Genomic DNA, 15,639 nt, shown 5'->3' with positions numbered 1-15,639 from the left:
GGTTGAATAAGTATGCGATATCGGTTAAATAATATTGAATAGTATTGGATAAAATATTGAATAGATCGACGATTGTAACGCAGACGTATGCAGATGCAAATCGTAGATTGAAATAATATCGGAAACGCAGAGTAATATGTGGCTTATGTCTATGCTCAAAATTCAGAGTTCGAAAAGTAATGTAAGATTGAGTTAATATTGAATAATTAAATATAATGATTAAATATAATGAGTGCCCGTCGCGCTTTACTATTTAGGGATATGTGAACTGGCTTAAATACTCACAAGGTTAGACAATGTCTAATGTGCCTTGCTATGGTACACTTCGCTACTGTGTTCTTCCCTCTGAGTCTGAAGATCTGAGGAGCCTCGGTACCTCGGTCCGAAATGGCGGCTATGCCTCACCAAAATGGCGGCTATGTCTTCAGGACCCCGTAGTATTTGCTGGTTGAGTGCTGGATTGTTGTTGACTGGAACCACTGCGACGAAATCACTGCCGTTCCGTGCCGGGCGCAGGGTTTATATACCGTAAAATGTGGCTCGCTCCTCCCATCGGGCGATGCGGCTTAGCCAATGGCAAGAGAGATATGCCGGGGAAGTACCGGAGACAATCTGTTCCTGGTAGAGATTGCGACGGTTAAGTCCCGGAGAGATGGCTTCTTAGTAGCGATAGCGGCGTTCCTTTGATGACTCATCGCCGGGCGCTCCGACTTTCCTTATCGTATTCTTAGTAGCGATAGCGGTGCTTCTTTGGTGACTCATCGCTATGCGGCTTGCAACGGGCCTTGCAGGTTGCAACGTGTTTCAGCGTTGCATCATGCATTGCATCATGCTTCTGGAATGTAACGGTCTTCAACCGCCTTTCTAGAACCTTCTAGAATCTTTTAGATGTTTCTTGAGAGTAAAAGCCGAGTTCACGTAATAATGTTTCATACCTAATTATCTCATCATTATAGTATACTACTTTATAAGCGATATTTAGGTATTATCCCTTAGAATTTGCGATTTGAAAAAATGCATTGGACAGTTAAAACTTATCAATTTACATTTACATTGCATAACTATTTGTAAATTGATAGAGTTTATGTCAGGAATGAATTTTTAAACTGTCCCTGACTGAGTTTAATACTCAGGTTGCACATCTACATTGCATAGCTATAATACTTTCGATTGTATGACGAATGTAATGTTATTACGCATATTGCATATGATTTGTGTCTCCTAATTTGTAAATGAGAATTTTAAGGTTAATAATATATTTGCCATAGGCGTGCTTATTGGCTGGTAATGTTAGTCTTCATATTTGTCGTTAGTCGGTAAGGTAGTTTCCTACTTAATCATCTGTAGTTGGTAAGTCAAGTTCCTGTTTTATCATTGGTCGGTAATGTCAATTTTTATAACGTCGTCGGTCGGTAAGGTAGCTTTCTACCTTATCATTAGTGGGCAAGTTTTATCTGTAGTTGATAGAACAAGTCTCTGTTTTACCATTAGTTGATCTTATCTTGGGTAGGTAAGTTAGTAGTTCCGTCTTTAACGTCGGTGATCGGTATTGAGGGATTCGTTTGTGTTATATGTTGGTCAGTAAAGCATCGCCTAAGGACTAGATCTACATGTTCGTGGCTGTATGAAGTGTGTAAAACACTCAGGGGTTGGAGCGTACGACGGGTATAGTATAATTAGGGGTTATGGACATACAATGTGTACGGTGCCTAGGGGTTCGCAAGTATAAATGGTGTAGCGTATACAGGGGCATTAGTAGCATGCAATGTGTAAGGTGTTTCAGGGGTTAGAACATACATTCGTTGTCTGATTTAGGCGCGCTTATTCTCTAACTTTTATGTTTCCTAACGAATGATCCGGAGCAAAGCACCCTTGTTAATTATGCTTTTTATGATAAAAATATTATTTAAAAGTGGGTTGCTACTCCCGTTGTCATTTGTGAGAAGACATGTTTTAACTCATAAGTAATTATATGTGAGATTAAATTGTTTATACCGGTCTTTCATGTAGGTTAGAGATTGTCATAATTAATATGTTAAAGGATAAATTTTTGAAAAAGATTGAAATTTTGAAATTTGTCTGGACGTTACATCTCCCCTCCTATTTGAGAATAAAACCCGACGTTGATCTAGGGTTTTGTTCTAGGTTATATAGATGCTGGTGTAAGTTTATTACATAAAAACATTTTTTTATTTTAAATCTTTTATTCTATTAAATATTTTAATTATAATTTATAGCTAATCCCATAAATTTTTTATATAAATTTATTAATTAAATTTAACTAATTTTTATTAATTTAATTAGTTTTAAATTATTTATATATAAATTAAATTTATATAAAAAAAAACTAGATATCATAAAAATTGACTAAAATATCTTCTCCAAATAAATATTAAGAATAATTTTTATACATTAACTCTCATATTATTTCATTTAACTCATTTTATTTCGAGAAATTTAAATTATGCAATAAACAACAAAATTTAATAATCCCTGATACAAAAGGTACAATTAATAAAATTTACTTTTATCTAATTAATTAATTTAATTTAAATTTTCATTTACATTATTATATATATAATTCATTTAATTCTTTTTTTTTACATACTTCAACAATTAAAAAAATAAACTCCACCTAATCTTTACTATAATTTTATTTAATTAAAATAATATACTTAAATTATATTAAATTTCTCATAATTATCAAATTTAATTCTTCTTTTAAAATTTTAATAGAATTCATTAAATCATTATTAATCTCCTCAATGTAAATGAAATATTTTAAATAAACTAAAATTTTTTTTATTTATTCTAAATACATTTTCCAATATATTTACTTTGTTACGACTTTTCTTACAAACTATATTTAATAAGAATGACGGGCAATTTGTACATAATTTATATAAAATTCAACCTATAAATTTTTATAAATTTACATCTAAATCCTACTTAAATAATAAATTAAATATTATTTACAAAAAAATATTTTTTAATATAACTCATTTAAATCTTAATAATTCTACATTTTGATTTGACTTCAATTTATATTAAATTTAATAAATTTATAATTAAAATCTCTTAATTCAACTATCAACAACAATATATAAAATATTTATATTAAGTTAATCTACTTGTGGGCTATCAAATTAATCAACAAGTTCCTCTAATTAAATAAATCACCGCCAAATTTTTTATTTTTAATGATTCACATTTAATATTTAATTAATTTATATCCATTCATTTAAATAATAGGGTATCTAATCCTATTTTCTTTTTAAACTTAACTAAAAATAAATTTTCAAAATAATCTTTCTTACTAATTAAAATTATTACATTTCACTATATATAAAAATTATTAAAAAAAATACTTTAAATTTTTCTTTCATATTCTTTAAATTATTAAAACTATTATTTTTATCATCAGTATAACCGCAATTGCTAGCACCTAAATTTATTAATAATTCAAATAAAATTATCTATCATAATTTCCATTAAAATAATTATTTTAAATATTAATAAAATTATTAAAAATTATTTAAATTTTTTAATAAATATTCTTTTATAAAAATTTATTTATATTCAAATTTTATAATAAATCTACAGAAAAAAATTATTTCTATCATTAACTAATTTTTCATAAAAATTAATTAATGAAAGGCTCGTATAATTTAACAAAATTAAACAAATCATATATAGTAGGCCAACTGAACGAGCAAATAAATAAGGTGTAAAAATTTTTTTATTAATAGTTAAATAATTAAATTAACATTCCGTTACAGAATCGATATAAATTGTAAACGTTTCGACTGCACTACAGTCTTTATCAATACATAAAAGTTAAATATTAAAATACAAAGTTAAATGTTAAAAATACAAAGTTAGTTAAATATTAAAATATAAAATTGAAACTATTCTTCGCTGTTGACCAATAGATATGCAAGGCGATTGGTCTGAGATGCCAAGTTATGCGACATTTGAGCATGCTACGGATATAATACGCGAATTAAATCAATGTCAGAGAAAATTAAAAAATCTTTCAACTTACATTATCGTTTTAACAAGTCCTTTTCCCCGATATTTCAAGTGTGTGTTGCAAAGTCTGAATACCAAATGTCAAAATAGAGAGCGTGATGTATTTATTTATTACCAATGTTTTTTCTAAATTATGATTCAGCAAATTTTTTAAGTATGTCAAAATAACTACTGTCTAACAATTCGGTGTCTGTATTTAAATTAATTCCATTTTTCTGTTCTTTAATGTGGATCATTTCAGATATTAGTCTTTTATGGTAGTTCTTTTCGTGATCCATAATTTTAATGTTGTCCCAGTCAAATGTATGTTGTTCGTTTAGAATGTGTTCTGTGACAACCGAATGTCTAGCAGAGTCTAATTTAATATTATTTTTATGTTCTTTAAGTCTCGTTCCTAACTGTCTTTTTGTCTGTCCGACATATGTGGCGTCACAATCATTTTATGTATTGATAAAGACTGTAGTGCAGTCGAAACGTTTACAATTTATATCGATTCTGTAACGGAATGTTAATTTAATTATTTAACTATTAATAAAAAAATTTTTACATCTTATTTATTTGCTCGTTCAGTTGGCCTACTATATATGATTTGTTTAATTTTTCATATTTATTTAACTCATTTATTTTTTAATCAATATGTAATTTTTTTAATTATTAAATTTAATAAATACTTAATTTATATATTGACTAAAATAAAAATACTAAAATTCCTACCTCATTAACTAATTTTTCATATTTATTTAACTCATTTATTTTTTAATCAATATGTAATTTTTTTAATTATTAAATTTAATAAATACTTAATTTATATATTGACTAAAATAAAAATATATATATATTTATATAAATAAATATTTAATTATTAATAAATATTTTATATAATATTATAATAATGTTTATTAAATAAATAATTTATTTAAATATATTAATAATTAATACTCTATTTCTCTATATATAAATATTTTATTATTATTATAAATAATTAATTATTAATTAAATGAATAATTTATAATAAATTTATAATAATTAATAATTATTTAATAATTAATAAAATATTTATATATATATATAAAATAAATATAAATTTTATTAATTATTAAATATTTATTAATAAATAAATCTAAAGATAAATAAATTTTTATTAAATTTTAAAAAATTCACATAAAATATTTAATGATTCTTATTTTTTCTTTTTTATTAAATTTTATTTTATTTACATCTATCTTTAATTTAATTTAATAAATACAAAATTTTAATAATTACCTTTTTTTTTATTCATATATTATTCATATTTATTCCGATTATCTTAAAATAAAAATTATTTTAAGATAATTATTTTATTTTATCAAATAACTATCATATATAAATAAATTAATGATATGCCTGAAAAAGGGTTATTTTGATAGAATAAATCATACATTTTAATTTACAAATATGTTTTCATTACCTTTGAAAATAAGTAAGCTAATTTAAGCTTTTAGGTTCATACCCTAAACATAGGAATTTTCAACCACTTTTTCTCTTATTTATCTCTTTTTAATAAATTATAATTTCTTTTTATATTTAATAGAATTAAACTATCTCAAAAAATTTCAAAAATTCCCATGCATTCTTTTACATTAAAATATAACTAATTTTCATAAATATTAATTAAAAATTATTATTTATTCTTTTTATTAATTAAGATATTTTTTTATTTAATGATTTAATTATTCATTTTTTAAAAATATTAATTTAATCACATTATATAATTTATTTATTAAATATTTTATTATATTTAATTTAATTTCTTTAACAATAATTTCCTTATTTACTCATGATCTATTAATTATTTGATTTATTATAGAAATTAATAATTTTTTATTTATTTGTTATATAAGAATAAAATTAAAAAATAAAAAAATAATTTTTTTATTTTATATTATTCAAGTTCTAGCATCACTTCTTCTTATTTTTCCTTTAATTATAAATAATTTTTTTTTAATTAACAATCATAATATTTCAATTTTAAATTTTTATTTATCTATAATTTTAAAACTTGGTATTCCTCCTTTTCATTTGTGAATAATTTACTTATCATCTTTTATACCTTGAAAAATTTTATTTATTTTTTTAACAATCCAAAAAATCATCCCATTTTATATATTTTCCTTAATTAAAATTAATACTTGAATTCTAATTTTATTAATTATCCTATCTTCATATATTCCTATTTTTAAAATATTCAATACTTTAAATTTTAAAATCCTTTTAACTTACTCATCTATTAATCAATCAAGATGAATATTGATATTAATTTTTTTTAAAAATATATTTTGATTAATATATATACTTATTTATAGAATTATTTTATTAATAATTTCTTCCTATTTAAATTATTTTAAATTTTCATTTAATTTTAACATTAATTTTATTAATAAATTAAATTTTAATTTTTTATCAATTTTTCTAATATTTAATTTAGCTAGAATTCCCCCTCTTTCTTTCTTTTTAATAAAATGATTTTCAATTTACCTTTTTTTATTCAATTCAAAAATATTTTTTATTTTTATTCTATTAATGATTAATTCTTTTATCCTCATTTATATTTATGTAAACTTATTATCTTTAATAATATTTTTCTATATAAATAAAATCAAACTTAATATAATAAAAAATAATTTCATGAATAAAAATACTTACTTAATTTTATTTTTTAGATTATTTTCTTCTTTATATTTTATTATTTTATAACACCAAGATTTTAAGTTAATTCTTAAAACTTTAAACCTTCAAAGTTTATAATATAATTTTTACTATTATAAATCTTAATATTTTAATTAAATTTTAATTAACTTCTTTAAATTTGCAATTTAATATTTTTATAAACTATAAAATATTATCTTAATTAATTTTTTAAAAATTTATAACTTAATGCTTTTATAAGTAATAAAATATTATTTATTATTCTTCTTTTTTAAAAGAACAATAAGAATAAAAACTAAAATAATAATTATAAATAATAAAAGAGTTACATAATAATAAAAAATATAATATCTATAATATAAGCCATGTATATAATTAAAATAGTGATAGTAATAACTTAAGAAATAATGATAATTATGATAATAAAAATAACAATAATATTCATAATTATTATAATAATAATATTTATTATAAAGAAAAAAATAATATCTATAATAATACTTGTAAAAATTATAAATTTTATAAAAATTATGTATATTACACAAATTATAATAGTATCATGTTATATATAATGATACAAAAAACAGTACAAATAATAATGCCAGCAACGCTCATAAAAAAAATATTAAAATTAATATAAAAATAAACATTAATATTAGAAAATTTTTTATTTTCTTAAATAAATTTACAATTTATTACTTAAATCAGACATAATATTTTTATATATAAATTATCTATTTATTAATTCAAATCTTATTTATGAATAAATGATTATATTCAACTAACCATAAAGATATTGGAATTTTATATTTTTTATTCGCTATTTGAGCAGGAATAATTGGAACTTCTATAAGAATAATTATTCGATTAGAATTAGGATCACCGAATCCTCTAATTAATAATGATCAAATTTATAACTCAATAGTTACTAGACATGCTTTTATTATAATCTTTTTTATAGTTATACCATTTATAATTGGTGGATTTGGAAATTTTTTAGTGCCTTTAATATTAGGTTCGCCAGATATAGCTTATCCTCGAATAAATAACATAAGATTTTGATTATTACCACCCTCAATTTCCTTACTTTTATTAAGAAATTTTATTAATGATGGTGTAGGAACAGGTTGAACGGTATACCCCCCATTAGCATCTAATATTTTTCATAATGGACCATCAGTTGATTTAGCTATTTTTTCATTACATATTGCTGGAATATCCTCAATTTTAGGTGCAATCAATTTTATTTCAACAATTTTAAATATACATCACAAAAATTTTTCAATTGATAAAATTCCTCTTCTTGTTTGATCAATTTTTATTACAGCTATTCTTCTTCTTTTATCCCTCCCAGTTTTAGCAGGAGCAATTACTATATTATTAACTGATCGAAATCTTAATACTTCTTTCTTTGATCCCTCAGGAGGAGGGGATCCAATTCTTTACCAACACTTATTTTGATTTTTTGGTCATCCAGAAGTTTATATTTTAATTTTACCAGGATTTGGTTTAATCTCCCATATTATTATAAATGAAAGAGGAAAAAAAGAAACTTTTGGATCTTTAGGAATAATTTATGCATTAATAGCTATTGGATTTTTAGGATTTGTTGTATGAGCTCATCATATATTTACTATTGGATTAGATGTAGATACACGAGCTTACTTCACTTCAGCCACTATGATTATTGCTATTCCTACTGGAATTAAAATTTTTAGTTGAATTACTACTCTTCATGGAACTAAAATCAATAATAATTCTTCTCTCTGATGGGCTATAGGATTTATTTTTTTATTCACTATAGGGGGTTTAACTGGAGTAATATTATCTAATTCATCAATTGATATTATTCTTCATGATACATATTATGTTGTAGCACATTTTCATTATGTTTTATCTATAGGAGCTGTATTTGCAATCATTGCAAGATTCATCCATTGATATCCATTAATAACTGGATTTTCTTTAAACAATTATTATTTAAATATTCAATTTATTTGTATATTTATTGGCGTAAACTTAACTTTTTTCCCACAACATTTTTTAGGATTAAGAGGAATACCCCGACGTTACTCAGACTACCCAGATAATTTTTTATCATGAAATATTCTATCATCTATTGGATCATTAATTTCAATTATTAGATTAATTTTTTTAATTTATTTAATCTGAGAGTCTTTATCATCTAAGCGATTAATTTTAAACATATTTTTCTTAAATTCATCCTTAGAATGATTAAGACCATACCCTCCTATTAATCACAGTTATAATGAAATTCCTTCAATTTAAAATTTTATTTCTCTATAAAATTTAAATTAATAATTTATTTTAATATGGCAGATTTAGTGCATTGGATTTAAACCCCAAATAAAAAGATTTTATTCTCTTTTATTAAAAATTAATACATGAATATTATCTCTCCAAAACTCAAATTCTCCAATTTATGATATAATAATTTTTTTTCATGATTTTACTATAATAATTTTAACTTTTATTACTTTAATAATTTTTTTTATTATATTCTCTATAATTAATAATAAATTTATCAATCGTTTTCTCCTTCAAGGCCATTTAATTGAACTAATTTGAACAATTACTCCTATGATTATTTTAATTTTTATTGCCATTCCTTCTATTAAAATTCTTTACCTTACTGATGAAATATTTAATAATAAATTAACTATTAAATCTCTAGGACATCAATGATACTGAAGATATGAATATTCTGATTTTTTAAATATTGAATTTGATTCTTTCATAATTCCTTCAAATCAATTAAAATTAAATGAATTTCGATTACTCGACACAGATAATCGATGTATTTTACCTTTTAATTATCCTATTCGTATTCTTACAACTTCAATAGACGTAATTCATTCTTGAACAGTACCTTCATTAGGAATTAAAATAGATTCTACACCTGGTCGTCTCAATCAATCCTTATTATTTATATACCGTCCTGGTTTATTTTTTGGCCAATGTTCAGAAATTTGTGGTATAAATCATAGATTTATACCTATTGTTATCGAATCAACTAATTTTTTAAATTTCAAATCTTGACTAAAATCATTTATATAAAATAAATTAAACTTAAATTAATATTTTTAAATTTTTATTTCATTAAATGACTGAATTACATAAGTATTGATCTTTTAAATCAAATATAATAGATCTCTAATCTATTTTTAATGACAAATAAAGAATTAGTTTATTAATTAAAACATTAAATTGTCAATTTAAAAATATTTTAAAGTTACATATTCAATTCAATTCAATACTTTATTTGCCCCCTCAGGGATTAAAGGCGCTTTTGAGGAGCGTACCCAAACCTTACAAAATTCTTACAATCTTCACTTATAGACTACTCTTACATTCTACTCTTACATCTATCTTACAATTATCTTATCTCTAACTTAATCTACCTATTTACTAATTAAGAGAGAGAAAGAGCTGTCCCTAACCTATTTCTCGCTTCGCCTCGGCTTCCAGTTCCCCATACATTCCCCAACACCTCATTCATACTTTCACACATTCTCCTCATACCTCCTTCCTCCTCTTCCCCTTCCACCCTCCCCTCCATCCTCTTTTTCTCTAATTCCCTCATCCATCCTTCTCCCTCTCCTCCTTCTTGCAGTATTTCCCTCATCTTTTCCCACCAGTTTCCCTTATTCCCCTCTCCCCCACATTCTCCTATTACATGTTCCCAAGTTTCGTCTTCCATCCCACATAGTCTGCATCTTCTTTTCCCCTCCTCTTCCCAGTATCTCGCCCCCCTCATTTCATTGTTCATTCTATACCTCACTATCCTTCTCCATCTGCTTTCCCCCCATCCCTTTCTCAAGTATTCCGGTAAACCCTCCTCCTTCCATTCTCCATACCATCTATTGTATCTCGACTCTCTTATCTTCTCCCATCTTTCCTCCTTTTGCCTTTCTCTGTCCTTCTGCTCCCATCCCTCATATACTTCCTCCCCCCTTTCTCTTTTTTCCTCCATCTCCCTCTCTTCTATCCCCCTTCCTTCAAAAAATTTTGCCCTCTCCTCCTCCCACACCGTTTTCTTCTTTCCTTCCTTTACCCTCTCCTTCATCTCCTCATAGCATTTCCTCGCTAAACTTCCTCCCATTCCTTCCTCTAATTTTTTCTCATACCCTATCGCTCTTCTTCCTGCTCTTATCCTGAATTTATCCTTTCCTATCTCTTCTCTTACCATATACCCCGGCGTACACCAATCTACTCCTAGCGTCCACCTAATCCATCTTTCCTGCATTGCCTCTACTTCTCTCCTCTCCTTCCACCCCCATATTTCCGCCCCATACTCCATCACCGTTCCCACCAACCTTTCCATTAACCATACTCTTTTCATCCAGTCTCCTGCAAATTTTCTCTTTCCCATACCCCATACTTGTCTCATCACCGCTCCTGCTTTCCTCACTCTGTCCCTCACCTGCGCCTCCTGTCCTCCATTCCTTTGTAACTTATATCCTAGATACTTGAACTCTTTCACTTCCTCTAATTTTTTCCCTTTCCATCTCCACTCCATTTTCCTCATTCTTCCTCCTCCCTTTCTAAACCTCATTATTTTGTCTTATCCACATTTACCTCTAGCCTTTTTTTATCCATGTAATTTTCCATTTTCCCCAACATATGTATCATCCCCTCCTCCTCCTCCGCCAACAACACCATGTCATCAGCATATGCCAAGCAGTGCACTTTTTCCCCTCCCAACTTTACTCCTCCCCAGCCTCCTTTTTTCAGCACTTCCTCTATATCCGCTATCAACAAATTGAACAAGTGTGGGCTCATTGGACAACCTTGCCTCACACCCCTTGCCGTCCAGAAGTTTTCTCCTTCCTCCTTCCCCGCTCTTACTTTACTCCTCGTTTCCTTGTATACCTCTTCTATCCTACTACTTAACCCTTCTCTTACCCCCCTCCTCCTCATCGCCTCCATTAACACCTCCCTATCCACTGAGTCAAACGCCGCCTTCAGATCTATGAAGGCCGCTACTACCTTACCTCCCTTCTTCTTCACTTTTTTATTGATCAGGTAGTTTAGCACATATATACTGTCAATCACCCCCCATTCCCTTCCTAAAGCCTGTTTGACTCTCCGGCAACATATTCCCCCTCTCTATTTCCTCCTTTAACCTTTCTGTTAGAACCCCCACATACACCTTATATAACGTTGGCATCAAAGTCACCCCTCTGTAGTTTTCCACCCTATTCCCCGTTCCCTTTTTTAACAGTGGTACTATTATCCCCTCTTTCCACCTCTCCGGCCATCCTTCCCCTCTCCAGACTCTGTTGCACATTTCCCATACCCACTCCTCTACCCTCTCTCCTCCATATTTCCATACCTCACTCGGTATCCCATCCTCCCCCGCTGCTTTTCCTTTCTTCAATTTTCCCAATATCCTCTTTACTTCCCCCCTGCTTATCTCCTGCTCCTCATCCCTCTCCCTTTTCTCTTTTCCTCCTCTTACAACTTTAACCTCTACCCCTCCCAATAAGTCCATGAAATATTCCTTCCACTCTTCCGCTTTTATCTCCTCATTCACTCCTTCTCTCTCTTCTTCCTTTCCCTGTTTATAATTTTCCATACCTCTCCTTCCGTTCTTGCCTCTATCGCTTCCTTGTACCATCTTATCCTCTCCTCCTCCCTTTTTCCTTTACACATTAGCTTATATTCTGCCCTTTCTTTTCTGTATCCTTCTCCTCCTCCTCCTTTCTTCCTCCATTCCCTTAGCTTTCTCCTCACTTCTTTCCTCTTCTCCTCACATTCCTCATCCCACCACCCTTTCTTTTTTCCTTCTCCACTCTCTTTTTCTCCTTCTCTCAATTCCTCTTCTATCCTTCCTATTTTTTCCTCTAGCTCCTCTTCTATTCCCTCTTTCCACCCCTCTCCCCACTCTATTTCCTCTCTTATTCTTTCTCCTCCCCTCTTCGTCCATCTCCCCTTTTTTCTTATTCCTTTTCCTTCCTTCCTTTTCCCCTTTTCAGCACCTCCTCTTCTTTCTAACGTTACAATCAAAGGGTGATGGTCCGACTCTATGTTATCTCCCACCTCCATTCTCTTTATCTTTTCCTTTACTCTATCCTCTCCCACCACATAGTCTATCACCGATTCCCCTCTTCCTCCTGTATATGTGTACTCCCCCTCCCTATCCCCTCTAATCCCTCCGTTAAAAATTCCCCATCCCACTTCTTCTAGCTCTTTTATCAACTTCCTCCCATCCTCATTTACCTTCTTGTCCTTCGATCTTCTTTCCTCTTCCTCCTCTCCTCCTATCACTCCCCCCCTTCTACCTGTCCTTGCGTTGAAATCTCCTCCTAAAATCGTCCATTTGTCCTCTTCTTTCTCTTCCATCCATTCCTTCATTTCCTCCATTTTCCTTTCCATGTCCCCGTTAATGTATATACCTATTACCCTCCACTTCTCTCTTCCTACCTCTAACTCCGCCATCATTATTCCCTCCGCCTTTTCTCCCATTCCTGAAACTTTTATCCTTCCCCTCTCCTCCTTTACCCCCATGATCATTCCCCCCATCGGTCTTCCTTTCTTCTTTCTCTTTTTTGCTGCTTGCTTCTCCCATCTATATCCTTTCGGTAGCCTCTTTTTAATCGCCTCCCACCCCTTTTCCTCTATCCATGTTTCCATCATCACCACTACCTCCCAATCCTCTATTTCCTTCCAGAATTTTTCTTCCTTGTTTTTCAACCCTGCCACATTCCAAAAACCTATCTTCCATTCCTCTCTTACTTCTCCTTTTTCCTTTCTCTCTTGCTCCTTTCTTCTTTCTATCTCCGTCTCCCTTTCTCCCTCCTCCTTTCTCTTCTTACTACTCTTCTTCCCTTCTCCTTTCCTTCCTTCTTCTCTTCTCCCCTCTTCTATCCCTTTTTTTCCTCCATTCTTGTCTTCATGCCCCCCTCTTCCACCTCCATTTTCTCCATTCCTTCTCTAATTTCTCCTTTCCAGTTCTTGAGCACTCTTTCTTCCTCTTCCCATTTCCACCAAACATCATTGATTTTTATCCTACCGTAGTTTGTCCACACCTTGTTCCCTTTCCTCTTTTCTTCCTCCGCAATTTCCATTATTCTCCATTTCATCTTTCTTTCCTCCCATGTTAGGGTCGTCCTCTATCCTCACCCTCCTTCCTCTTAACAGACTCTTTTTTTCCATTACCTGTCTCTTTTGTTCTCTGCTGCCTAGTCTTACAACCACCATTTCTCCTTCCTTTCCCTCCTTTCCTTTCAACCTTCTTATCCATTCTATTTCCGTTTTCGCTCCTATTTCTTTCATTATTTTCTCCACTTTTTCTTTTACATCTTCCTTCCCTTCTTCTATTCTTCTTATCACGATGTTATTCCTTCTTTCTTCTCTCTCTTTCCACTCTAACTTCTTTCCTATGTCTCTCATTTTCCCCATTATTGACTCACCTAACCCCTTACTCCCTCCTTCTCCCCCCTCTCTTTCTCTTTCTTCCTTTTTACTTCTCTTCTCTATTCTTGCCTCCAACTCTATCACCCTTTCTTCCAGTCCTTCTATCTTTTTTCCCATTTCTTTTCTTTCTTCTCTCCATTCCCCCTCCTTTTTCCATATTTCAATCTTCAATTTTCTTATTTCCTCACCCAACTTCTCTGTAATCTTCTCTCCTATCTCCTCCATCATCCTCTTTAACTCCTCCTTTTCTATCCCCCCTACTTCTCTGTTCAGCCTTTCTGTTTTTTTGCTCCTTCTCAGACTTCTTTCCTCTTCATCCTTATCCTCCTCTCCCCCTTCTTCCCTTTTCCTTTTCAAGAAATCCTCTATACACCCCATACTGCTCCTCCTCTCTTTCGCTAACTCATCTACTCTTCTCGGCCTCCCTGCCTTCTTTTTTACTTCCTCCTCATCTCCCCTCTTTCCCCCTTCCTCATCCATCCTATCTCTAGTAGTCTCTATCCTCCTATCTCTACTATTCTCTTCACTAACCTTCTTTTCCTCCTTATTCATTTTTCTCTTATCGCTTTCTTTCTTTGATTCCCTTACTCTATGTTCTAATTCGCTCCAACTCGCTAGTGAATTCCCTAGTGAATTCCCTATTGAATTCCCTATCTTTCTATCTGCACCTGCTCTCTACACCTACTCTCTTTCTTCCACGTGTCTACGTGTCCACGTGTCTCACCTTTTCCTGCTTTCTATTTACTAACTCCTTACCCCTTTTCCTTCTCCTATCCTTTCAATCTATCCTCCTCTTTTTCCTACGCCCTCTCACCTCCTATCTCCTATTCTCCTCACCCCTCTTCTCACTCTTTCCTCACAAATACCTGCCACGCTTTCACACACCTGTCACTCACACTCTCACCGGAACCGGAAGCTATTTTAAAGTTACATATAAAAGATATTCTTTAATTCCTCATATAATACCAATACTTTGAATATTAATAATATTATTTACTTTAATAATCTTATTTTTAATTATTTCAATAATTTATTTTATATACTCCCCTATTCAGCACATTGATTTTAGTTATACATTAAATAAATATAATTGAAACTGAAAATGATAATAAATTTATTTTCAATTTTTGATCCATCAACTAATATATCTTTATCACTAAATTGATTAAGAATATTAATTATTTTTTTTATTTTTCCTTATCAATTTTGAATTATCCCTTCTCGATTTTTTATAACTTGAAATCTACTATTAAATTTTCTTTTTAAAGAATTTAAAATTCTTATTAATTATTCTTTTTCCAATTTAATTATATTTATTAGATTATTTATAATCATTATTATTAATAATTTCCTTGGATTATTCCCTTATATTTTTACTGCTTCTAGACATTTAAGATTTTGTTTATCTCTTTCTTTAACTATATGAATATCAATAATTTTATTTAGAATTATTAATTATATTAATGATTTCTTTTCCCATCT

This window comes from Nylanderia fulva, unplaced genomic scaffold, assembly GCF_048542155.1.
Source record: "Nylanderia fulva isolate GAGA-0341 unplaced genomic scaffold, ASM4854215v1 Scaffold525, whole genome shotgun sequence".
NCBI classification, from domain to species: Eukaryota; Metazoa; Arthropoda; class Insecta; order Hymenoptera; family Formicidae; genus Nylanderia; species Nylanderia fulva.
This window is presented reverse-complemented; position numbering follows the sequence as displayed.